Source organism: Stigmatopora argus, chromosome 7, assembly GCF_051989625.1.
Source record: "Stigmatopora argus isolate UIUO_Sarg chromosome 7, RoL_Sarg_1.0, whole genome shotgun sequence".
In the NCBI taxonomy this organism is placed as follows: domain Eukaryota; kingdom Metazoa; phylum Chordata; class Actinopteri; order Syngnathiformes; family Syngnathidae; genus Stigmatopora; species Stigmatopora argus.
The window spans coordinates 1,866,947-1,893,720 of NC_135393.1; the positions used below are offsets into that span (position 1 = coordinate 1,866,947).

At 42.7% G+C, this 26,774-nt stretch overlaps 1 protein-coding gene across 7 annotated transcripts in view; it reads right to left on the bottom strand.

The window, feature by feature from the left end:
* The window catches only part of shoc2 (SHOC2 leucine rich repeat scaffold protein), a 96,308-nt gene extending 73,808 nt beyond the window's left edge, over nt 1-22,500 (bottom strand). For 6 of the 7 annotated variants that reach the window (XR_013300837.1, XR_013300838.1, XM_077604375.1 and 3 more), the window contains exons 1-2: nt 22,362-22,500; nt 14,020-14,177 (exon numbers count right to left, since the gene is read on the bottom strand). The gene's annotated coding sequence lies outside the window, so the exon portion shown is untranslated. The remainder of the gene's footprint in view (nt 1-14,019; nt 14,178-22,361) is intronic. The other variant, XM_077604373.1, reaches the window with a different exon arrangement.
* Nucleotides 22,501-26,774: the final 4,274 nt, after the last annotated feature.

The following is a 26,774-nucleotide window of genomic DNA, read 5'->3' on the forward strand; positions in this document are numbered from 1 at the left end:
GTAGAGAAAATGAATTATTTTTATTCCGTTTCAAATGTCTGTATTAACAGCTCTTTAACCTTTAACTTTCTGAACTTGAATGGAACATTGAATATGAAATATTCTGAACACGGCTTCTCTTGCCTACTCCTTGCTGCTAGAGACCTGGCAGCGCTTCTTCTCACATAGCTGAGTCACATTTGTCTTGAGGGAGGAAGCAGTGGAGACCCTCAGTAGAGCTTGAAGATGCTCATCAGTAAGTCTGGACCTGTACTTGGACTTATTGAAGTTCAAGGTGGAGAAGAGCTTCTCACACAAGTATGTGCTCCCAAAAAGGCACATGGTCCGCTTGAACATTCGGGAAAGTTCAGGGAAGCTGGGGGTCAACTCTCTCAAAAATTGCCCAAGCTTGTCTGCTTCTCCACTCACCTCCCTGAACTTGGCTTTGAGTCCAGAGTTGCACTGCAGGTCAATGAGCTCCATTTGAAGCTCAGGAGGGGCATCTTGCACATCAAAGGAGAAGGGGTCCGCAAAAATTTGAAATGTGGCTTTGTGTGTCTTGAAGTCTGCAAATCTGTGATCAAATTCCTCCTGTAGCTTCGAAATGGCCTCAACATACTTCTCACCACTGAATGGTGTGCCTGCATCCACGAGAGCCTTGCATGCTGGGAAATGGCAAAGGTTTGTCTGAGAGAGCTGGGCTTTCCATAACTCAAGTTTAGTGCAGAATGCTCTCACGTTGTCATAGGCAGCACTGACAAGTTGCGCCTGGCCTTGTAGCTTCTTGTTCAGTACATTAAGCTCATGTGTGATATCAACAAGAAAAGCCAAGTCCATGAGCCATTTGGGATCACTTAGCACAGGAACAGCAACCCCGTCTATCTCCATGAAGTCTTTTACTTCTGCTCTCAACTCAAAAAATCTCTTCAACACTTTCCCCTGCTGAGCCAACGTACCTCAGTGAAGTAGAGCACATCCCCATATTCTGACTCAATTTCCTCCAAAAAAGCACGGAACCTTCTGTGCTTTAAGCCCCTGGATCTGATTTGGTTGACGCATTTCACAACGACAGACATCACATTGTCAAACTTCAGGCATCTGCTGCAAAGGGCCTGCTGATGTATTATGCAGTGCAGAGCTATGGCCTCCTCCACACCCTCCTCTTCCAGTTTTTTTTGAACAAGTGCTACCAGTCCATTCTTCCTCCCTGTCATTGATGGGGCTCCATCGGTTGTTATTCCAACAAAGCTCTTCCATGGCAAACCGGCATTCTTAATGGCATCACACAGCTGGTGAAATATTTCCTTCGCGGTGGTCTGGCCATGCATTGGAATTACTGTGAGCAACTCCTCCATTACTTTAAAATTGTCATCAACACCACTGTTGGAGTAATCATTATTATAAATGTGTTTGCAATGAATATAAAGCCTTATAATATACATGCTTACTATATTAATCAATATATTTGCTTATTAGGAATAGTAATGCTCATCCTAAATGTGTAACTATATTAAACAATATATATATATATATATATATATATATATATATATGTGTTGATCACTTTTATGTTAGAGTTGAATTAATATGTGAAGACAAACGCTTACGCCAAGGTCGCTCTCCAGGACAGCTGGGTCCAGCGAGAGATACAAGTTCGCAAGGACATAAAACAATACACTGAGTTCTTGCTCCGAGGACTGAGTACTGGAAGATACGCCTCAACCCTTTCCCCAGATACAAGTTCGCAATGAAGATCTGTGAAGGATGCTTAAATTGTTGTTGATTCAGCGGATGGCTATCAATCAACTCGCATATTGTTTTTCCTTTGTGACGCTAGGTTGACGCTAGGTTTGCTTGATTATGGAATTGTTTTGTTTCTTGCTTACGCAATTGGAATCGATAACCTTGTAATTGTTTTGATTTGAGGCCTTAAATGGGCAAGACATAATGCCACTCGTTAGAATAATCTTGTGGGGCGAACGGCCGGATGTATTCTCTTCTTGCAAGAATTAAATGATGTGACTACAGATGCCTTTTTTATTGAAAGCTGAATTGGAAAAACCTAAGGATAAACCTACAATTGGATAAACCTAACAACCACGGATATATATTGCGAGCTGGGCAGTGTCTGTGATGTCTGTGGTCTCATCAAGACCCACTGAATATACACTGAAACATTGCGCTTTCTCACACAGTTGATCATAAATGTCACTTGACAGGTGAGAAATGCGCTCTGCCACGGTGTTGGCAGAAAGGCTGATGTGGTTGAACAGACTTTTCTTTTCTGGACAGACAATATGTGCAGCCTGTAATATGCACTTTTTGATAAATTCACCTTCTGTGAATGGCTTTCCTGCTTTAGCAATCAACTCACAAACGGCGTAGCTAGCTTCGACTGCTGCATTACTGTCTTTGGTAGCCTTCTTGAAGAAATCCTGTTGCCTCAGAAGACATGTTTTAAGACTGGCAACCTGGTTGGCTCTCTCATCTCCCTGGTATTTTTCGTACTCCTCAGCATGTCTGGTAGTATAATGACGTTTCAAATTGTATTCCTTGTGCACCGCAACTTTTTCAGTGCAAATGAGACACGTCGGAGTTCCCCTGTGTTCAACAAAGAAATATTGCACTCCCCACTTTTCTTGAAACTGTCTGTGCTCATCAACGACCTTTCTCTTCACGCCAGGCTTTGAAAGAGACATCTCTGGGGCTCTGTAATATGTTTTTCCACTTGGAATGAGTCTCTTGATCTTTCACGTTCAGTCGCGCGGGTTTGTGGAGCATGCGCACTTTCGCTCTCCGTTTCTCCGTTTCGCTCGCGAAGATGGCTACACTGACACAGGCTGGATCACGGATCATAGCGCCACATTCAGTTGTATGCTGAGAGCAGCGGAGGAGTGTGCGCGCCGAGCGGAGTGATCGGCTTCACGGCTTCTCCTCCGCCCAGCTGATTGGAGGAATGAATGAGTGAGTGAGCGAGGCACTGGACAGCCCGGCCGATGTCCCGCCCTCCAGAGCCGTATACCTCACCGTGATTGGTTCATTCAGCTCCGAACACAACAAGTGTCATTCATATCAATCTTACGGGCCGCACGAACATTAATCTTTTATATTAAGACGGGGGCCGCAAATTATCGTCCCGAGGGCCGCAGTTGGCCCGAGGGCCGCAGTTGGCCCGCGGGCCGCGAGTTTGAGACCCCTGAGCTAAAGGCTTCTATTGAGGGAGTTGCAAGGAAGAGGCAAGCCATTTCATTTGAAACGAGTGGCAATAATAACGAAGCTTGATGCGCATGAGTGGTGAGCGTTGCACATATATGTACAACTTGAATCGTTCGACCGTCAGTACCATTTATAAACAGAAAGATCGAGCAGCAGGACCCAAATATTGAACGTTGTACAAAGTTCGCAAATCAATTGAATGATGCCATACAGTGCTACCGCATCATTTATGATGAAAAAAAGAAGAAAACTGTGCAATCGTCGTTAGATCGCTTCTTTCGGCCAGTTTCTAATACATAAATCTCTCTCTCTCTCTCTATACAGTACTGTATATATTCTCTCCATTTTATTAAATGTTTTTTTCAGTACAAACCAATGTGTGTTACTTATACAAGCCTTAAACATACAAATGCACTTATATCAACCTTCAATATACTTATATAGGCCTTAAACATAAATTATAATACAAAATATAGCACTGAATCAACTTACAAACAAATTCAACTTATGAACAATCGCTCGGAACCTAACTCGTTCGTAAGTAGGGGAGCGTCTGTACTAACACTTTAGCTTGCTAAGAACTGACAGTCTACCCCAAAAATGCAATCTTTGCAGTTCAAAGGTGACACTTCAAACATGAAAAGTTGCTGGTAAACAATTCAAAACATGAAAAGAAAACTTTACAACTGACGCTAGATCGGTGAGGGGGAAAAAAACAAAAAGTCTGCTTTATGTACTGAGTATAAAGCTTACAGTTAGTGACGAGTGTGCACTTCTGTTGAACATTTGAAAATAAGAGCATGTCCAACAGAAATGCAGATGTCTGCAGTTACTCTTACATATTTCAGGTTATACGATTAAGATTAAGTGACTGCCATTATGAAAAATCTATTTAGTAAAAAAATTAATAATTTTGCCCTTAAAAGTGCTAACATGCAAACTTTGCAGGACAAGATAACAGTCATTTTGGATCAAATCAATGTTTTGATGGCTACTTTATTAGAATATCCTGTAACATTAGTGGTTAAATTTTTTTTTTTTAAATTGACAATATCATCGCATACGTGCAATATTTTCCGAGACAAAATATCGTACACTAAAATTTGCTATTGCCAAAGGCCGTATCAGACTTATTATCTAATACTTTTGTGTGATGGAAATTTTATTGTTTATTATGATGGCGGCGCGTGAACATGCATCAGCTTCAAGCTCTCGCTACCTGTGCACACTTTTTGTTTTTGTGTTTTTCGCAAGTGGTTCCTCAATAAACATAAAATATAAACATAAAGTAGAGCTGGGCAATTTGAAAAAAATTGTTACCACTATAAAAAAATTACCAGTCGATATCGATAGTTATCACGATAACTATCAATTTTTTTTGGTTCAAATTTGAATCTTCAAACTTTTGTGAATAAGTAAATAAATTACTTTCCTCCTTATTCTAAGATGAAAGTAACTATGTTAACTTACTTTATAAGAAAATACTATATGATGCTTTTAAGCAGGGGTCTCAAACTTGCGGCCCGCGGGCCAACTGCGGCCCTCGGGACGATAATTTGCGGCCCCCGTCTTAATATGAAAGATTAATGTTCGTGGGCCCGCAAAATTGATATGAATGACACTTGTGTTCGGAGCAATGTTCCCTCTAAGCTGCGCGCATGCGCAATTGCGCACTACTCTCGTCTTCTCTGCGCAGTAACAATCATGTGGCGCGCAGTAAAAAAAAAAATCTATTTTTTTTATTTATTTATTTATTTATTTATTTATTTATTTATTTGTTTATTTATTTATTTATTTTATTTTATTTATTTATTTTACCCCTTTCCCCATGATGGCGCCGTTTAAGTGGCAGCCAGTGGCAGTAGCTCTGTCCACTCATGTTTTTCGTGTTTTACAGCACGTTTTACATGAAAAATTAGAGGGAACATTGACATGCACCTGCTTGTGGCAGGTGTGATACTGGTGTGCCCATAGCAAGCAATGATGATGTCGTGACCGGATGATTCGCCTAAAGACGTTTCGCCGACGGACGTTTGACAGACGGACAGGTCGTACTAGTATTTGTTAGTTTAATGATTAAATACAAATACTAGTATTTGTATTTAATCATTAAACGCTGTTTTCAGCTGGATTTGACCGAATTTGAGAGCATTTTGAGCCGTTTGGCGAATGGACGTCTATAGACGTTTTTTTGCCTCCATCGCGATATCATCCAGTATTTGTATTTAATCATTAAATGCTGTTTTAGGATGGATTTGACCCGATTGCTGTCATTTTACGGCTCGGTTCTGCTCCATCTGCCTGCCCAAGAGTGCTTATTCCCAGACTGCCATGCCCGCCCAAGAGTGCTTATTCCCGGGCTGCCATTGATGGTAGACGAACATTGATTTTTACTATAATTTGGACAACACCGGCGGCTGGCCGGATTAAAAATCCTAACGGGCCGTATATGGCCCGCGGGCCGAGGTTGAAAAACTTGTACACACACGATCCGGCGGGGCGAGCGTTCGAATCCCGTTTCGGCGAAACCTCCGTTCGGCCGAATGAACGTTCGGTGGAAGGTCCATTCGGCGACCTGCCCGTCTGTCAAACGTCCGTCGGCGAAACGTCTTTAGGCGAATCATCCGAGTACCGATGATGTCGCTCACACTGGTACTCAGTGCGCTCAGGGAGGTTGTCTTTCTGCTCAGACCAACAAAAAATTAGAGGGAACTTTGGTTCGGAGCTGAATGAACCAATCACGGTGAGGTATACGGCTCTAGAGGGCGGGACATCGGCCGGGCTGTCCAGTGCCTCGCTCACTCACTCATTCATTCCTTCAATCAGCTGGGCGGAGGAGAAGCCGTGAGGCCGATCACTCCGCTCGGCGCGCACACTCCTCCGCTGCTCTCAGCATAGAACTGAATGAGGCGCTATGATCCGTGATCCAGCCTGTGTCAGTGTCTGTAGCCATCTCCGCGATTGAAACGGAGAGCGAAAGTGCACATGCGCCACAAACCCGCGCGACTGAATGTGAAAGATCAACCCGAGACTCATTCCAAGTGGAAAAACATATTAGAGAGCCCCAGAGATGTCTCTTTCAAAGCCTGCCGTGAAGAGAAAGGTCGGTGATGAGCACAGACAGTTTCAAGAAAAGTGGGGAGTGCAATATTTCTTTGTTGAACACAGGGGCACCCCGACGTGTCCCATTTACACTGAAAAAGTTGCGGTGCACAAGGAATACAATTTGAAACGTAATTGTACTACGAGACATGCTGAGGAGTACGAAAAATACCAGGGAGATGAGAGAGCCAACCAGGTTGCCAGTCTTAAAACACGTCTTCTGAGGCAACAGGATTTCTTCAAGAAGGCTACCAAAGACAGTAATGCAGCAGTCAAAGCTAGCTACGCCGTTTGTGAGTTGATTGATCCTGTGCTAAGTGATCCCAAATGGCTCATGGACTTGGCTTTTCTTGTTGATATCACACATGAGCTTAATGTACTGAACAAGAAGCTACAAGGCCAAGGGCAACTTGTCAGTGCTGCCTATGACAACGTGAGAGCATTCTGGACTAAACTTGTTTTATGGAAAGCCCAGCTCTCTCAGACAAACCTTTGCCATTTCCCAGCATGCAAGGCTCTCGTGGATGCAGGCACACCATTCAGTGGTGAGAAGTATGTTGAGGCCATTTCGAAGCTACAGGAGGAATTTGATCACAGATTTGCAGACTTCAAGACACACAAAGCCACATTTCAAATTTTTGCGGACCCCTTCTCCTTTGATGTGCAAGATGCCCCTCCTGAGCTTCAAATGGAGCTCATTGACCTGCAGTGCAACTCTGCACTCAAAGCCAAGTTCAGGGAGGTGAGTGGAGAAGCAGACAAGCTTGGGCAATTTTTGAGAGAGTTGACCCCCAGCTTCCCTGAACTTTCCCGAATGTTCAAGCAGACCATGTGCCTTTTTGGGAGCACATACTTGTGTGAGAAGCTCTTCTCCACCCTGAACTTCAATAAGTCCAAGTACAGGTCCAGACTTACTGATGAGCATCTTCAAGCAATACTGAGGGTCTCCACTGCTTCCTCCCTCAAGGCAAATGTGACTATGTGAGAAGAAGCGCTGCCAGGTCTCTAGCAGCAAGGAGTAGGCAAGAGAAGCCGTGTTCAGAATATTTCATGTTCAATGTTCCATTCAAGTTCAGAAAGTTAAAGGTTAAAGAGCTGTTAATACAGACATTTGAAACGGAATAAAAATAATTCATTTTCTCTACTTAGCCAGCCAGTGTATATCTATTGTATGCTCATTAGTATTATTTGGTTTTGTATTACTGATTGATTTATTTTTTATTCATCTTTAAGTTAATTTATTTAATTCATTATTTTTTGTTAAAAAATAAAGATATTTGATAACGTTGGAATGTTTTATCAGTGCTTTTCTTGTGGAAATCCTGATGCGGCCCAGTCTCACCCAGACTCGGCCTCTAGCGGCCCCCAGGTAAATTGAGTTCGAGACCCCTGCTTTTAAGTGTTTTTGTTGTTCTGTTTTGCAATAAAGATAAGGCAACTCCCTCCTCACACAATGAAAAGAAAAGAATAAAACCTACAAAAATTTTGACGTGTCTTTATTTTTATAAATTTGCCTTCAAACCAAAAGTTGCAGTGTAATACGAAATAAGAGTAAGAGGTAAGAGGTGGTGGGCTTTCTGTTCTGGATAGACACTGTTCCCCGGACCTTAAATGTATGTCAGTGAAATGCACGCCCTTGTTTCTGCCCAAAAAGCTAAACGTCTTTATATCACTGCTGTTTACATATCAACGGATGCTAACAAGAACGGCCCTATCTCAACTACTGGACACCATTACCAATCACTAGCACGCCTACCCAAGTGGCACACACATCATTGCAGGAAATTTTAATCACACAAATCTCAAAACGTGTCCAACGGGAGAGGATTGGATTGGATAACTTTATTCATCCCGTAGTTGGGAAATTTCATTTGTCACAGTAGCAAGAGGGTGAGAATGCAGATACAGGAAAGGCATTTTAAACATAAATAGATAGGAAAAAAAACAAGCTACGCGACGGGTCGCAAAGGCCGCAGAACAACAGAGCAAAAAGCACAAGTACAAAGCTGTTAAGGCTGGATCCCCAACAATAAAATAATCTTCAAGCAGAGGAGGCACCAAGCATGTAATAGTTTTAAACTCCGTCGGCCTTCCGGAGTGGTGAATGGCAGGCTGCTTTCCGCGATCGACGCGGCTCGCTCGCTTCTTTATCTCTTGTTCGCCCCCACCCTTCCGAACAGGGGGGGAGCGGACCGACAGAGCCCACGTCAATCTGGTAGCTCTGCTTTGCCAAATACACATTCGAAAAGTGGACCGCGAGCACTTTTATTCAAGGTAGGCGGAGAACAACAAGAGGAGGTGCTATATACAAAGTGATGACAGGCCTTGACCAGTAGGTGTCACTAAAATTCTATTCTAGATGCTAATGTTAAGAATATAAAATAAGAATACAAGAGAAATACATTCCATATTCCACAAAAGCAAAGCAAAGTATATGGGATCATTAAGAATCATTAAATCAAATCATCAAGACAGAAAATCGGCAAAAATACAAAACGAGCAAGAGCGGACGGAGCTACCGCTACTGGCTGCCACTTGAGCGGCGCCATCTTGGTTGCAGTAGCAAAACCGTATACAGACTCAAGAAAAAGACGTTGTAGAGTTAAAACTCTGGGTCATGTTTACTCTAACATCAAGTGTGCATATGAGCCATACCATACTTTTGTTGTTGTCTTGACACTGTCAAGACGATTGCCAAATTCAATGGCGGCGACATCATCAGTCTCCTTCCGAGTGGCTCCAGTGTGTTGACGTCCTATCTTCATGTCAGCTTCATGGCCGTATCTACGACGTAAATCCAACATAATGCTGGTTCATTTTTTATTCCTTGGAGTCCGGGTGTCTTCGTCCACCCAATAATTTGCAGTTTCGCACCTCGGAAGATGTGAGCTTCGGGCGGTGAACAACAGCACGTGCGCGTGGGTGGCCAAGGAAATCAGCAGCGCTTCAGGGAGAAGAACGGTAGCTGCAATGTGCAGCATGGCAGGCTGGGCGGAGAGACCAGCTGCTATACCTCTGACCTCTTCAGCTCACGAGAATTTAATTTTATTTATTTGCAGCATACAGATCGCTACAACACGCTTGCATCTCCAGAGGAGAAGTGCGTTCACTCCGTGTCTCCATTTTAACTGCACGGCAGTGCCCATTAACATTAAAATGGTTCTTACCAGCTGAATTATGTACAAAAGAACATCACAGTGTAGATTCTTTTATTACGCAATTGCGTGTTACTCATTTAGCATATCAAGGAACGTCAATATTTAGGAGGCATTTTCAACAGCTACTCAAAAAATGGGCAAAATTCACTCGCAACAAAAGAGGAAATGGCAAGACGCAATGCATCTAGGCACTGTATATATATTTGGCGCGCCCATTCTTCCTCTATTGTAGATACCTTCTTCGGCGCTGAGAGATTAAGCGCTACCCTCACCTCTGTTATTTTTCACCGCTATTTTTCATCTGTCTTCCGGATGTGAGTTTCAGTAGTAGATTAAGACAACTTTTTTTAAGATATCGGTCAGGAAAAGAAAATTGCGATGTAGTGAATGAAGCCGCAAAATCTGAAGCCACGAAGTAAATTGGGATCACAGCACAGGACTGTCAGACCATAACCTCATCCTGTTCTCAAGAAAGCTTCCTAAAAAATAGATCCTCATGTGCTCAGAAAACCTTGTCAGAGGAAATGAGAGTACCAAAAAGTGAGATCCCAAATTTGACACAGGCACTAAACAATATCGATTGGGAAAATTATCTCTACCATAATCATGCTAATGACAGCTGCAATATTTTCATGACTATTATCCAAGACACCGTGTCTGCATTCACAAGAACATTTAAAGCAAAACCATAAAAAAAAGAATCCCTTCCTGTGGTTAAATGAAGATATACAGTAATTAATGAGCAAAACGAGACCATGCTCTCAAAATATCACCTAAAACCAAAAGGATTAATGACAGACATACTTCTCTGAGAAATCATTTTTTATAAACAATTAGTACAGCAAAAAGGAACGCAAAAGAGATCTGCAAAAATATTTAAAAACAGACAGGAAATACTTCAAAACACAGAGAAATAAAGGAACTACAGTTGAAGGAGAAAACAATCTGTGACCCAAGGGACATAGCTACAACTTTAATTGAGTATTTTATATACTTTGTTAAAGAACTGACACCAAAAATCCCTCGGGTAAGATATCACCCACCAAAACCACTGACCACCAATGAACCCGTTCTTAATCTGCACAGTCACAGGTTGAGAAAGTTATTCTAGTCACAAACGCTCCAAAGCAAAAGATGTGTTTAAGTGGTTGTAACATTTCTCAAATACCACAAAGAATCTCTTATACCACCATTAACCACTATTGTAAACAAATCCAAAAACGAAAGTCTCTTCCCTGATCCCTGGAAGTGCTCAGTCATAACACCGGTCCTTAAATCAGGGAACCCCGCAATAGCCAACAACTGCAGACCTATAAGCATCCTTCCGGCCGCCTGTACAGTCTTGGAAAAGGTAGCAGCGGAGCAAATTGTGGATCACATTAACAACAGTCCATACACCCTGAACAGGCTGCAATTTGGATTTAGAAAACTTCATTCTAGCGGTTTGCTTCTTGCTAGAAAACATAAAATCTAAACTTTCAAAAATTCTTCTTCGCTTACATTTCTCTTCTTCAGTGCTGAGTTCAGTGCCAATCATGCCTTCCGCTTGCGAGTTTAGTGTGAATTTTGACATTTTTATGACGATTTTTTATTTGGACACTTAATATGAAATAATGTGATTGAGTGAAGCTGCAAAATTGTGAAGGATGACAGTAACGATGAACACAAAGTGGAAAGTTTGTGAAATTTCTACAGCATTTCTTAGAATTTTGCTGCTGGAATGCTCGCTGCTTGCTCCTCGTCTGCTTTCTTGCTGAGTGTTACAGTAACTCTAGAGTTTGTTTAAAACCAGTGCGAATGAAAAGTGGTCAGCGAGGAAGACAATGACCAGTTGGTCGAGGGGCATAAAAACGAGCATTCCAGCAGCAAAAACCAAAGAAATGCTCGAGAAATTTCACTGAATTTCTGTCTTCGTAGAAAAAAAAACAGCTCCAGAAAAAGTGTTCACCAGTCGTGCGGTTTTTATGCCCCTCGACCAACTCGTCATTGTCCTCCTTGCCGACCGACCACTTCATTTCATTTGCACAGGTAATTTTCTTTGGAGGCATACAGAGGGAAACAGAAGCAGCTGCTTTATCCACACTTGGAAAAACTCAACAAAAAAACACAGTCAGAACTCTGTGACAACGAACAGCTGTCAAAAGTACAAGAGATAGAATCTTGAAACATGGATAGGGGTTGTTGTGAGACAGCCACTGAGAGCCCACTAAAGTGAGAATCAATGCATCCGTGACAATTTTCAAAATAAAATAATGGATAAGGAAATGCATTTACTTTTTGGGGGATTTCGTAACATGAACGTTTTTTGTATCATAATGGTGAGTTTTGGGAGAGAGTCTTGGTTTTGGCAACGAAAGTTAACTCCTAGGGCCAATGTTCGATTGTTGTGATATTAGACAGGTTTGACAAGTCTCCCGCCCCCAAGTCTGCGTTTTTCTAATTGTGCATAACGCCACCTAGTGGTAGCAAAAATAATTTTGTTTTACAGGACAGGCTCTTCAGTGCCATTTTTATTTACCCATAACATTGAAGTGGTATTACTTGACTGTAGTTCAATGTATGTTCACCAAACTTACTGTACTTTATTGTCCTGTAGGATCCTATAAGATTCTTTTGAGAAAACTTGACAGCGCTAACTCCGGGCGACAAAAAGCCTTTCTCTTTACGTTTTCTTGTCCAGTTCATGCAAGGTTTTTTTTCCATGTGATTTTCAGGCTACATGTTCACAAGACTTTGGTCATGCTGTATTTCGAAGCCCATGTCCACAGGGTGTTGCTTTTTGTCGTGTCAACCCGTTGTTCGTCAAAAAAACAGAAGTACAGTCGTACCTTTACTTACGAATGCCTCTAGGTATGAAATATTCAGGTTACGAAAGCCTTTTGATCCCAATATACGAAAACAAGACCCAAGTTACGAAACCCCCTGATGAATGTATTTTCTGTATCCGTTACTTTATTTTGAAATTGACCTGGTAACAATATTGTGTCCTGATTACTTCCGGTTGGAGCCTCTCAGAACAACAAATCATTTTTGACTGTCGTCAAGGAGATCTTTATTTAAAATTAATGGAGCGAATGAAATAAATAAGCGGTCCTTGTTATTCATCTAAAAACTGAAGACAAGAAAGTGGCATGCGGTTGACGGATGTTGCAAGGCACTACATCTGGCTGTAACACACGAGCATCGCGATACTATTGACGCGGAAGGAAGCATTAAAAGCTACGACTCTGTGGCATGGCCTTTCTGTACTGAACGGCAAGATGGAGAGACTTACTCTTTTGGAGTTATATTTAATGCTAAATTGTTTTGAATTAATAATAACAGGCCTGTTGGGGTTATTTGCAACAACTCCACAGAACCAACTATTGCCAAAAAATTGTCATTCTTTTAGGCAAGTCCAGCTCATTGCAGGTTGTTTTATTTCCCCTGATTTTCGATCAGTGTGGTCACTCGTAGTAGTTTTTGTTTTAGGTCTCCAGCCTCTTACACTTTAGAGTGTCTAAACTGACTTTCCCGGAACAGGGTGACAAATACTTTCCATTTGTACGAATGATCCTTCTAGCACAGGTAGCGGAGGATTTTTGCCTCTGCTTTTATAGACGGTTGCCACTTAAATCTGTTCAACAAGACCTTAGCAGAGGTGGCAAACTCTGTCGACCCCATTTCAGGAGTACACTTGTCCAATTTCCGGAGTTCTTCCGGAGTGAATGCTATTCATGTAATATCGATATAAAATGTAAAAAAAACAATAACGTAGGACAATTTAAATCAAACTATTATCATCATGTTTTTACATTAATTGAAATATTGTGTTTTTGCAAACTATTGAAAAAGTACAGCATAAGCAAAATAAGTATAAAAAGTGAACAAAGTATAATTTGTTGATCATTTATTGGCGAATTCAAATTTTCACAACATTAAACATAAGTTTTTCAGTTGGTGCCATACCTGCACTTGCATGTTGTGCAATGTGCAAATGTCGGGGTCCTGTTGGAGCCGGCTTCAATATGGGATATTTCGTTGAATACGTACCAATGAACTTCGGCGAGTGTCTGGTTTTTTATTAAAAGTTTCATCCAAATTGCCATCCATTTTACACTTATCCTAAGAATTACCAGTGCTGTGTACTAATACTTCCTTTAAGACAGTGGTTCTTAACCTTTTTGGAGCTACCGAACCCCACCAGTTTCATATTCGCATTCACCGAATCCCACAAGTTTTACATGCGCATTCACCGAACCATACTTTAGTGTAAAATAAAATATGATTTTTTTTCAAACTCAAGATACCCTATTTACTCGCATAGCATTAGCCGCACCCTTAAAATCTTTGAATTTTGCCATTTCTCGTGTATAAGCCGCCCCCTGATTCACAATTTTTTTTATTAGACAATCACAATTGCAGAGTTTATGTACAAGCACACTGATGCCCTTTTTCCCCCGTTTCACAGGCTACACTCTCTTTCACATGATAGGGACAAGTATATCAGTGTTTTAGAGCATCACCTTTAAGCAACTGTCGGGGTCACCTTGCCTTCATAATCCTTTAATCAATGTTTACTCACCAGAGATGTCTTCACTCTTTCAGTAAGTCATCAACCCTCTGCCTCCAGGTGCAGAGCCGAAGCCCAGTCTGAGAAATGGTCTGAGATTCCCGTGGCCACGGTCTTGCCTGGATGTCGACTCCGCCTCTGGAGATCCATCAGGTATATTGACCCCCAGCCTCGAAAAACCATTTAAATGTCAGGTTTGCCGTTAAACATCCATAAAAGCATGCAGAAAGAAAGAGGAAAGACACCCTTTTTGGATTTTCACTTGCAAGGAGGACGGACATTATAGACGCAATACTCCCGCAGCATTCTCCCTTTTCTTTTCTTTTATACATTTTTAATTTTTATTACATTTGGACGCATGGGTTACATGGATGTCCCAACTGTAAAAAGGTGGGGGATTACACAATTGGGAGGTCAGTGTATTCGAAACACGTCTCATCACAATAGTGAAAAATGAAGGCACTAGCACTCCAAGACGCCTTGGCACATCTTGTTTTAAATAAGGATAAACAAAACCTCCTTCATTGGTGACAGGAAATAAAATGATGGCAACTCTATCTAAAGCAAAAAGGTTTTCAAACTCAGTCAAAGCAAACTAGAGAAAAATAATCTTTCACTACGCATATATCCCAATAATAAATTTTAGTGTTTGATACAATGACTCACAAATTGTTGCCAGTATGTGATAACATTGTCAATTCTCTTCTTTTTCTCTATAGCCAACTAATCACTAATGTTTTATAAAACGCTTTATCCTCAGAAGGGCCGCGGAGGGTGCTGGAGCCTATCCCAGCTGACTTCGGGCACAAGGTAGGGGACACCCTGAATTGGTGGCCAGCGAATTGCAAGGCACAAGGAGATAGACAACCAACCATTCATGCTCACACTCATACCTAGGGGCAATTTAGTGTCCAACCAGCCGGACATGCATGGTTTTGGAATGTGGGAGGCAACCGGAAAACCTGGAGAAAACCCATGGAGGCCAGGGAGAAGAATGTGCAGACAATAAGTGTTTTTAAAAATCAATTCTGCGATATATCGCAATTTTACAATGCTAAATTCTTTTTGAGATTCAAAATCAGTCAAATGATCTTCACACGTTTTTGGGGCGCAAATAAATAATAACAATAATTATAACAATAACAACAATAACAACAACAACAACAATAATAATCATAAATAACAAGATGGCGGCGCCTAAGGCTGCCAAAGCAGACAACAGGGGGAAGATAGAAGGGCAACTTGACGACCCCCAAACGATGTAGCAGAGGATATGGAGCCTCACCAACTACAAGGGCTAAGCTGCCACTCCTGCGGACTCAAATACAGCACTGGCAGAGGACCTAAACAACTTATTTGCTCGCTTTGAGTCCCAAGCCCACCACCCAGTCACACCACATCAACCTTGAGTACATCCCACACAAAGCTCGGGAAGAAGCCCCACTCATTGTGGAGGTAGTGGATTTGAGACGTGTGCTCCGAGGTGTTAACCCCCAGAAGCCCACAGGACCGGATGGAATACCAGGCAAAGTACTTACAGCCTGTGCTGACCAACTAGCACCAGTCTTCACGGATATTTTCAACCTTTCACTGGAACAAGCCTCAGTTCCAGCCTGCCTGAAATCTGCCACCATCATCCCAGTACCCAAGAAGTCACCCGCTAACAATCTGGGCGACTACAGCCCAGTAGCTCTCACAGCAATCATCACTAAGTGCTTTGAAAAATTGGTATTGAAACACATCAAAGCATGTCTTCCCCTCATCCACGACCCACATCAGTTTGCATATCGGCCCAACCGATCGACCGAAGATGCAATAACCACCGCCCTCTAGGCTGCACTGAGCCACCTTGAGAAAAGAGGGACCTATGTCAGAATGCTTTTCATCGACTACAGCTCAGCCTTTAACACCTGGACTTCCCACGGGACGAGGATGCTGCGTCACCCCTGTATATTAATGGTGAACGAGTGGAGCAAATAGAATTTCACATTCTTAGGAATTCACATCTCTGCCGATCTCACTTGGTCAGCAAACACCACAACACTCATCAAGAAGGTGCAGCAGAGGCTACATTTCCTGAGAGTACTCAGGAAGGAGCAACTGAACACCAACCTGCTGGTGATCTTCTACCGGTCTGCCATTGAGAGCATGCTAACCTACACTGTGTCAGTGTGGGACTCAAGCTGCACAAAAGCCGACAAGAAAAGATGGCAGAAGGTGATCAACACAGTCCAAAAGATCATCAACTGCTCCTACCCACCCTGTCCAGATTCTACAAATACCAGTGCCTTAGAAGGGCAGAGAGCATTATAAAAGACAACACGCATCACGGCTTTCACCACTTCAACCGGGTGGCCTCTGAAAGGCGCTACAGAGCAATAACTGCCAAAACAAACAGACTCAAGGACAGTTTCTTCTGAAGAGCTGTCACCATACTCAACTTGAGTTCTGCACCTAGGATCTAATTGAGACTTACTTCTACTATTTAGTTATTATGTTCACCACGTATTTATCTATTACTATTTCAGGATTGTTTATTTATCATTACTATTTAGTGATTATTTATTTATCATTACTATTTAGTGATTATTTATTTATCATTACTATATACAGTGGGGCAAATAAGTATTTAGTCAACCACCAATTGTGCAACTTCTCCTAGTTGAAAATATTAGAGAGGCCTGTAATTGTCAACATGGGTAAGCCTCAACCATGAGAGAAAGAATGTGGGAAAAAAACAAAAAATCACATCGTTTGATTTTTATAGAATTTATTTCCCAATTAGAGGAAAATAAGTATTTGGTCACCTACAAACAATGATCTACAGAGAGCTGTGACCACAGTAACAAAGGCTACCATCATTAACACAATGCACCGCCAGGGACTCAAATCCTGCACTGCCAGACGTGTCTTCCTGCTGAAGCCAGTACACATCCAGGCCCGTCTGCGGTTCGCTAGAGAGCATTTGGATGATCCAGAAGAGGACTGGGAGAATATGTTATGGTCAGATGAAACCAAAATAGAACATTTTGGTAGAAACACAGGTTCCCGTGTTTGGAGGAGAAAGAATACTGAATTGCATCAGAAGAACACCACACCAACTGTGAAGCATGGGGGTGGAAACATCATGCTTTGCAGCTGGTTTTCTGCAAAGCGACCAGGATGACTGATCTGTGTAAAGGAAAGAATGAATGGGGCCATGTATCGAGAGATTTTGAGTGAAAATCTCCTTGGATCAGCAAGGACATTGAAGATGAGATGTGGCTGGGTCTTTCAGCATGACAATGATCCCAAACACAGCCAGGGCAACAAAGGAGTGGCTTCGTAAGAAGCATTTCAAGGTCCTGGAGTGGCCTAGCCAATCTCCAGATCTCAACCCCATAGAAGTTCTGTGGAGGGAGTTTAAAGGCCATGTTGACCAACGACAGCCCCAAAACATCACTGCTCTAGAGATCTGCATGGAGGAATGGACCAAAATACCAGCAAGTGTGTGAAAAGCTTGTGAAGAGTTACAGAAAACGTTTGGCCTCCGTTATTGCCAACAAAGGGTACATAACAAAGTATTGAGATGAACTTTTGGTATTGACCAAATACTTATTTTCCACCATGATTTGCAAATAAATTCTTTAAAAATCAAACAATGTGATTCTCTGTTTTTTTTCCTACATTCTGTCTGCCATATTTGAGGTTTACCCTTATTGACAATTCCAGGCCTCTAATCTTTTCAAGATGGATAACTTGCACAATTGGTGGTTGACTAAATACTTATTTGCCCCACTGTAGTGATTTTCTGTGTTTGCTTGTTTGTTGTTGCGTCCATAGACTCAGCGAGTGGTGGAACTAGGCCCAGAACGTCTCCAAAACCATGGAACTGGACTTCTGACGAAACAAGCCCGCTCCGCTCTGCCGACCTCACTTGGACGACTCATAAATTGATTATTTGGTGATTATTCATTGAGTTGTATTTGACTACTAATTTATTGATTATTTATTTGTCTGTCAGTTGTTACTTGTGCAGTGTGCTGAAAGTTTTAAATCTCATTATACTTCTATAATGACAATAAAAGCATTCAATTCACTACCCTTTCCATCCACTAGCTATAGCAACCAGCCCCCATCGCTTGTAATCTGCAGAGATAACTGCACAAAGGAGTGTGCTTACATTTAGTAACCGTGGCTCAAGAAACAACCACTCAAACCACCGCTGCCAAACCTCTACCTCTCCAACGTCAAATCTATTGTAAACAAGACGGATGAATTGAAATTAGAGCTCACTGCTAATCGCTACATTCACGATTGCTCCATGCTAATAATCACAGAGACATGGCTACACCCACAAATATCCGACGCTACCGTGCAGCTAGCAGGCCGCACGCTACACAGATCGGACAGGACGTGCGACTCAGGGGAAAAAAAAGAGGTGGTGGGCTTTTGATATATGCGAATGAAGGATGGTGTAATAATAGCACTGTACTGTATAGACACTACAGACGCTCCCCTACTTACGAATATTTGAGTTACGAACAACGGTACATACGAACATGTCTGCAAATTGCGTTTATGTCGAAAAATGTTTGTAAGTTCGATTTTGTATTGCGCGCCTTTTTCCGAGTAGTACTTCTTTCCGCCGCTAATACCGACGCCTGGCGCTGTGAGAGCTCAGCTCACCCAGCATCTAACTTCTTCTGCCCACTTCGTTGCAATGCGGAATTGCGTGAACGTATCTCCAGTGCGCAAAGAACCTTTTTCATTTATATAATTAAATATCTCGTGCATCCAATATTCAATATGGTTGGTGAAAAGCGAAAGGCTTCTATTGAGGGAGGTGCAAGGAAGAGGCAAGCCATTTCATTTGAAATGAGTGGCAATAATAACGAAGCTTGATGCGCGTTGCACGGGAATACAACTTGAATCGTTCGACCGTCAGTACCATTTATAAACATAAAGATCGAGCAGCAGGACCCAAATATTGAACGTTGCACAAAGTTTGCAAATCAATTGAATGATGCCATACAGTGCTACCGCATCATTTATGATGAAAAAAAGAAGAAAACTGCAATCGTTATTAGATAGCTTCTTTTGGCCAGTTTCTAGTAAATCTCTCTCTCTCTCTAATGTATGTATACAGTACTGTATGAATTCTCTCCATTTTATTAAATCTTTTTTTTTCAGTACAAACCAATGCGTGTTACTTATACAAGCCTTAAACATACAAATGCACTTATATAAACCTTCAATATACTTATATAGGCCTTAAATATAAATTATAATACAAAATATAGCACTGAGCAACTTACAAACAAATTCAACTTATGAACAATCGCTCGGAACCTAACTCGTTCGTAAGTAGGGGAGCGTCTGTATTCCCCAGACATAGAATTCATGTTGGTGAGATCCAGACCATTTTTCACTACCCAGAGAGATAGCCGTCGTTATCATCACTGCTGTCTAAATCTCACCGGCTTACTCTCAAATCAAAGGTGCATAAGGTCTCACACTTTGGACAGTCAGACCACGTTTCTTCTTTCTTGGCCCCCGCATACAGTCTCCTCAGCCGACAAACAGAGACACAAAGGCGAACCATTTATTATATGGCCTGAAAACACCCTCCCCCGATTCCAAGACTGGTTTGAACAGACACACAGGGAAACTCTCCACCATGAGGACCTGAGCACATTCACAGACACAGTACTGTCTTACATCAAGTACTGCATGACTAAGGTCACTGTGGAGAAGACCATCCCCGGTGTACCCAAACCGTAAACCGTGGATGACCAGCCAGGTCCGATCACTCCTCCGGGCCCATGATGCAGCCTTCAGATCCGGTGACAGGGGACTCTACAGCAGAGCTTGTGCCAACCTGAGGAGACTACAAGGGGAAGATAGAAGGGCAACTCGACTACCCCTGAACGATGTGACAGAGCATACCAATTACAAGGGCCGATCTGCGACTCCTGCAGACTCAGATGTGGCAATGGAAGAGGAGCTAAAAACCCTCACTGAGGTTCCCGGCCTTCCAATCCACTCAGATAGCTCTATTTCCAGATAAAAGCGATGGCCACCGCCAGCTGCCCACCATTTTTCTTCTTCGGAGCTGAGTTGAGTGACAGTCCCCTGTCTTCTGCCATTTTTGAGTGGCGAGTTTCAGAGTGAATTTTGACATTTTATGAACATTTTTGATTTGGAATACTTAATATAAAAAATGTGATGTACTGAAGACACGAAGTTTCAAAGGATGATAGTACAGTCATGGCCGCAGTACCAGTCAACCCTTGCACCTGCGAATGCATCAAGTCGCCTTTTTAAATTTTCCTGCTGGAAATATTTTCCTATTATCTCCTAACACCCCGCTGGCCTCCCATTTTTAATGGCTTTATGAATGCGCAAGGTTACCGCGCTGAGAACCCAGCCAGTAGTAAAGACTAATTAGTGAGTCAAGATATGACCCTCTTTGTCTCTCTGGCAGTGGTTTCTTTATTCTTGAGCCACTCCTCGTTTGTAACTCAGTTGTTTTTGTTTTTGTTTTTCTCAGTGTGCCTAAAATACTTTTAAGTTGTTGGTTAATTATTGTGGTGGGTATGCTATTATATTTCTCATTTGTTCACATTCATTCATTCATTCATTCATTCAATCATTTTCTGAACCACATATCCTTACAAGGGTCACGGGGGATGCTTGAGCCTATCCCAGCTGACTTTAGGCATGTGGCGGTTGACACCCTGAATTGGTGGCCAGCCAATTGGAGGGTACGAGGAGACGGACAACCATTCACACTCACACTCATAGCTAAGGGCAATTTACAACTAGCCTACCATGTATGTTTTAAGAATATGGGTGGAAACCGGAGTACCAGGAGAAAACCCATGCAGCCCTGGGAAGAACATGCAAACACCACACAGGAGAACCGACCTGGATTCGAATCCAGGACCCCAGAACTGTAAGGCCGACAGGCTAATCGCTCAGCCAGGCCGCCTATTTGTTCACATTTGCTGTTTGCATGTTGAGTTATTATTTTAATGCTGTTCTAGCCGCTCCAGGGTGGGAGAGCGAGAGCGAGCATACAAATTTCATCCAAAATTGTGTACTTTTGTCATTTTTAAAGGGTTCATAGTGACGAGTATTAAAGATGGTTGAACAAATGCTAATTCAATGTAAAATGAGGCTCAACGTAGGAAAAATACAAGTTATGAAACAAGTTCTGGAATTGATTAATTTCGTAAGTAGAGGTACCACTGTATTTCTTTCTAGAATGTAATCGGTTTGACAAGGACTGAAAGAGAAACCATATTTTTGTTGTTAGAGAGAACTGTGTAGCTGTCAACGAAAAGCCATTTTACTGGTTGACTAGAGTACATTTAAAACTGTCCAAAGCTTCTGCCCTAAAGAAATATTCTGGGAAGCAGATAAAAGACACATCAATAGTAGGTCATGCATGCCTTGACACCTAGATAATTTCTTTAAAATACATAATATCTCGATCATTTAGTCTCACGACTAACATAATTTGACTTAACGATTTGGGTTACGTGGACTTGAGGTAATCGACGTTTGTAAATTAAATACACATGGTTAGATGCTTGAATAGGTGACGACGCATTCAATAACCAAACATTTGACGCCTACAGAGACAAATTATTGGATAGGCAATTTAAATTAATACAGAAAATAATAGCAAGTAGAGAGAATGTCAACAGTAAACGTCAGTGTTGCGAGCTGCTAACTTGCTAACGTCAGCAAGCGAGGAGGTTAGCCACACAAGCTAACTTAATTCCAAGACATTTATCAAATCATCCCAAAAAAAACACCACAACAGATAACTGCTCTTCCAAGGGTTCGGTGAAGTGGCTAACGTCTTGTGTTTGCCACTATCTAGTAAAGATGATCTTTGTCTGCGCGTGAGTTAGCGGTACGTTGGCCTGAGCAGAGCAGCTGGCTGCCGCGGACCCGCTCGTCAGCCACCACTCCGACCGAGAAGAGTCCACTCAGGACAGCGGAGGGCCATCGGTCGGTCGAAGGACACCCACCATGGACAGCCATGGAAGCAAACGACATCTTGGCGCAAACCCCATTGCAGCCAATGGGCGAGTGCTTATATTTAAGTACAGCCTCCGAGGGGTCCATGTATTGCATGTTTGCCGAAAGGAGGATAAATAAATAAAAAAACACTCCTAAAAACAACGGCCATTCCGAAGCTGAACAAAAGAGTGGGTTTGTATTCTTAAGGGTAAAATGAAACTCCGGCGTTACGCAGGCTAAAGCAAAAGTTTGGCCACTGTGAAATCTTTGGGTTGGAGTGACATTCAGAAATGTGTGCACAAAATATCAAGTGTAAATCCGATAATTTAGTGATTTACCTTCAGCGGTTTGCCTCCACAGCTGCTTCCTGCTCTTTTCCTACCAACACTGGTGCTCGCCCCGCCCTCACTGCCAGCAACTGCGTCATTCCTGATCCGGCCAGTCGCGTCGTTCGGCACCGGATGCGCCTCCGCCAAGTGGACATACTCGGTGCTCTAGCACCCCCGCGACCCCTGTGAACATAAGCAGTAGAGAAGATGGATGGATACATATTAAGATTGATGCATTATTCATTCATTTTCTGAACCGCTTATCCTCACGAGGGTCGCAGGGGTGCTATAGCCTAACCATGGGAGAAACAACCATTCACGCTTGCACTCACACCTAGGGGCAATTAACAATGTTAGCCAGCTAGCCAAGCATGCATCAAATTAACGCCAAGCATACGTAACATTCGGCCATAAAAATGTTGTCAAAGCCATGTTTGCCCATTTGCAGAGTCATAAATGATGTGTTACGTGACATCAGTGGCGGGCCGTCAGGGCCTTCAAGGCCTTCTCTGCTGGCCTAAGAAATATCTGAATCATATCATATTTTGTCCATCAATACTTATTATTCCAAATGGTCTGTTAGCTTCCTTTCGTTGCTTTTCCCCCTGGTTGCACTGCTTCCAGATGTGTGTTTTCATATTGAAGCATTTAACCAATCACATTTCAGCCATTATTTGTTGCCAGATCAGATCTGCCTCAAAGCCTTCACAATCAGTTCTGCGGGCTCTGCCGCATTAAACTAGACTGTTGATTTTAACCAATCAGATTTCGAGTTGGCAACCCCACAATGCTTTTTCATACGCATTAGCATTTTGCTGGCTGGGATATGTCATTGCTTTCACCAACTATGGTTGGCTAGTAGGCGGGCCAAAGCCATAGTGAGGCTTTGGGATCGCAAACTCCACCCACAATGGCCGACAGAAGCAAAAACAAATGGATTCTGTTTGCTCACAAAGCTATTTTCCAGACGGACTTTTCCAGAAAAAAATGGACATCATTAAGAAAGGGCGGTCAACTCCGAAGCTAGCAAGCCTGTTACAGCCGGGAAAATGGTGTGTGCGGCACTTTCAGTGCGCTAACTTAGCTGCACAAGCAAATAGTATATTGTTGTGTTGATTTAAAGCCATTTTCAAAACGGACTATGCCGGAAATATGACAGGACAGGCTCGACTTTCATCATTAGCTTCGATGGCGATAGGAAAGAAGGAAGAACGAAAGGAGGATGGATATTGTGTACAGTTAAAAATAATTTTTGGTGAGAATAATATGGCTATATTCCTAAATAATATTTCAATTGTGGGCCCGGTTCTGATATCTGAAAAGCTCCAGTGTTTGTATTTAATCACTAAATGCTGCTAGGATGTGGATTTTACCCGTTTAATTTTTGCCGTTTCGCCATTGACGTCCATCGCTGTCTTTTCCCGAGGAAATCACCCCCCTGGCCTGGTTGTAATGTCTCAAAAGCTCCAGTATTTGTATTCAGTCAATAAATGCTGTTTTCGGCTGGATTTTACCACATTTTCGGGCAATGTTTGCCCGTACGCCATTGACGTTCATCGCTGTCTTTTCCCGGGAAAATCGCCCCCCCTGGCCTGGTTTAATGTGTGAAAAGCTCCAGTATTTGTATTTAATCATGAAATGCTTCTAGGAAGTGGATTTTACCCCATTTTTGTGCATTGATTTATTGATTATTTTTATGTGTCGCAGCTCCAGCTGCAGTAGAGGTTTTATAGCCATAAAATAGTTTTTGAGGGTTGGGTTGATACGTTGAAGGTGCTACGAGAAAATGCACCGACCGCCACTGCGTGACATGTTAAACATGTTCAGTTTCATATAATTTGATGACATTTTACATCAACACAAGACAACATCGTAAACCCGCATGAAAAACACCTCCTGGAGAACAGACTGTTTATCAAGGCAAATAATTGAGTTTCACTGTGCGTCAGTGCAGTTTCTTTGTTTTATTGTAGAGAAGGTGTAAGATAAAATGACAAAGTCGCTTGGCAATTGCTTGTTCATATTGTATCCGTTTTTGTAAGTATAGAAACATTGTTGTCACAAGAAACTTGCCCAGAGTTTGGTCCTTGTCATGGAGACTTGACACTGATTAATCGGACTTTGCCCAAAGTTTGGTCGTTATCATGGAGACTTGACACTGATTAATCAGACTTTGCCCAAGGTTTGGTCGTTGTCATGGAGACTTGACACTGATTAATCAGACTTCGCCCAAAGTTTGGTCATTGTCATAGAAACTATACTATACTCTGTTTGCCTATATAAAGACTGACCCACTGTTCATTCGGAGAGAGTTGCAAGGACAACAGACTGTGAGCGGTTCACAGCTGTTCAAGCTCTCTCCCCATCCTGCAGTCTGGTAATAAACCTATTTCCTATTACATTGATCTCACTCTTTCTTAACCTGCTCCTGAAGTTGTATTTCAGATCTACCAGAAGGGACAACTCTGGCCCGACCCAGCTAAAATAAAAGCAGTGGGAGAGTGTCCAACTTCCAAGTCATGCTACGACCTTCAAAGGTTTCTTGGCTTTGTAAATTTCTATAGGTTTATCCGCAACTACAGTATAAGGGCTGAACCAGGCTATAGTCTAGTAAGCGGCCGTTTATGTGGTCTGCAGTGCTGAACCAGGCTATAGTCTAGCAAGCGGCCGTTTATGTGGTCTGCAGTGCCTGAGGCCACGTTTGTTAAACTAAAACCTTGTTCACGCTGACCATGTTCTCCCTTTTGTGGTCAAGGTTGACATGTCGAGCCCTGGAGTAGGGGCTGTCCTGTCTCAGAGCTCCACAGTTGACCAAAGACTGCACCCCTGCGTGTTCTACTTCCGCCGCCTTAGCCTACGGCAGTGCTTCTCGGTGATTTTCTGTTGCGTCCCCCCCAAGAGAAGAATTTACGTTTGGCGCTCACCCAAAAGAAGAATTTACACTAGGCGCCCCCCAACCAAAAATAGTAGTTTTATATAGAATTCTAAGTAACTCCCTGAGCAAACTCTGACAGTGAGCACACTACTGCTATCCACCAAGTAAATGTGCAATGAGACTGTATTCTAAGCTCAACCAGGTATTGCTTTGCCCGCCCCACTATTTGAGAAGCACTCGCATAGGGGAAGCCATTTATGATGCCAGTAACCGAGAGCTGCTCGCCAGATGACATTTTACATCAACAAAGCATCGTAAACTTGCCCGCATGAAAAACACATCCTGGTAAACAAAACACGCTGACCATGTTTTCCCTTTTGTTATGATCGTCAACCCGATGAAAGATGATCCATGGTTGGAGTATTCTGTTATGATTGGCAAGCCGATGAAAGATGGATCCACACAACTCAGGAAAGAATGAATCGATATTTACAATAACTAGTATTTATTAAACAGAGGGAGCACGTAATAATGCAAGTATCAAAAGAAAAAAGCACGAACGAGTCAACAAATAGAGCTAAGAATCAAAAAGTACAACAAAAACAGCATGACCGAGTCGGCTGAGCAAATAAGGCTGTTGTGTTCAATTCTTCGCAAGGAAGATGTGAAGATCAGGACCACGGGTGTAGTAGACACACGCAGCGTAGGGCCGCCTCCAGCCCCTGTTCGGCTCTCTCTGTTGGCCCGTTAGATTGTGGGTAATAGATGATGAATGGCTCTAAGTAGCCCCAGGGCCTTGCAGAAAGCTTCCCAGACTCACGAGACAAACTGCGGCCCCTGTTCGACCCAAGGTCAGGTGGGAGGCCATGAGTCCGGAAAATGTAGATTACTAATAAGTCAGCGGTTTCCAGGGCCACTGATAACTTTGGAAGTGCGATGAAGTGAGCGGCTTCGGAAAAACTATCCACTGCCATCAAAATGGCAGTATGCCCCTTGGAGTGAGGAACGCCAGTGACAACGTCCAGCGTGATGTGAGCAAGGGATGGAGCAATCCCACTAGATCCCGATGCACAGACTTGCTCTGGGCGCAAACTGAACAGGCGGAAACATAATCTATAACATCCTTGCATAGGACTGGCCACCAAAATTGCTGAGACACCTGGAAGAGTGTGCGGGACACATCTGGGTGGCAGGCGAATTTGGACGAGTGGCCCCACTTCAGTACTCCAGTGCGTTGAGTCTCCAGGACGAATATTTTGCCAGTGGGGCAGGCACTATAACTCCTTCCAACGTCCATTGCACAAAGTCCTCAACTTACCCCCTCAGAGCACCTACAATCAGGTTTCCCGGGAGAATAGTCTCCTGAGAAGCCCCATCTTCAGCCAGCTCATGTAGCCTTGACAGGGCATCGAGCATAACATTCGGGGCGGAAGGTGATTGTGAAATTGAAGCGTGTTAGGCATGGCTGCCGTGGGTTAATGCACTAGGTGGCCCAAAAGTATACCAAGTTCTTGTGGTCTGTGAAAATCTGGAAAGGTGCCCCCGCC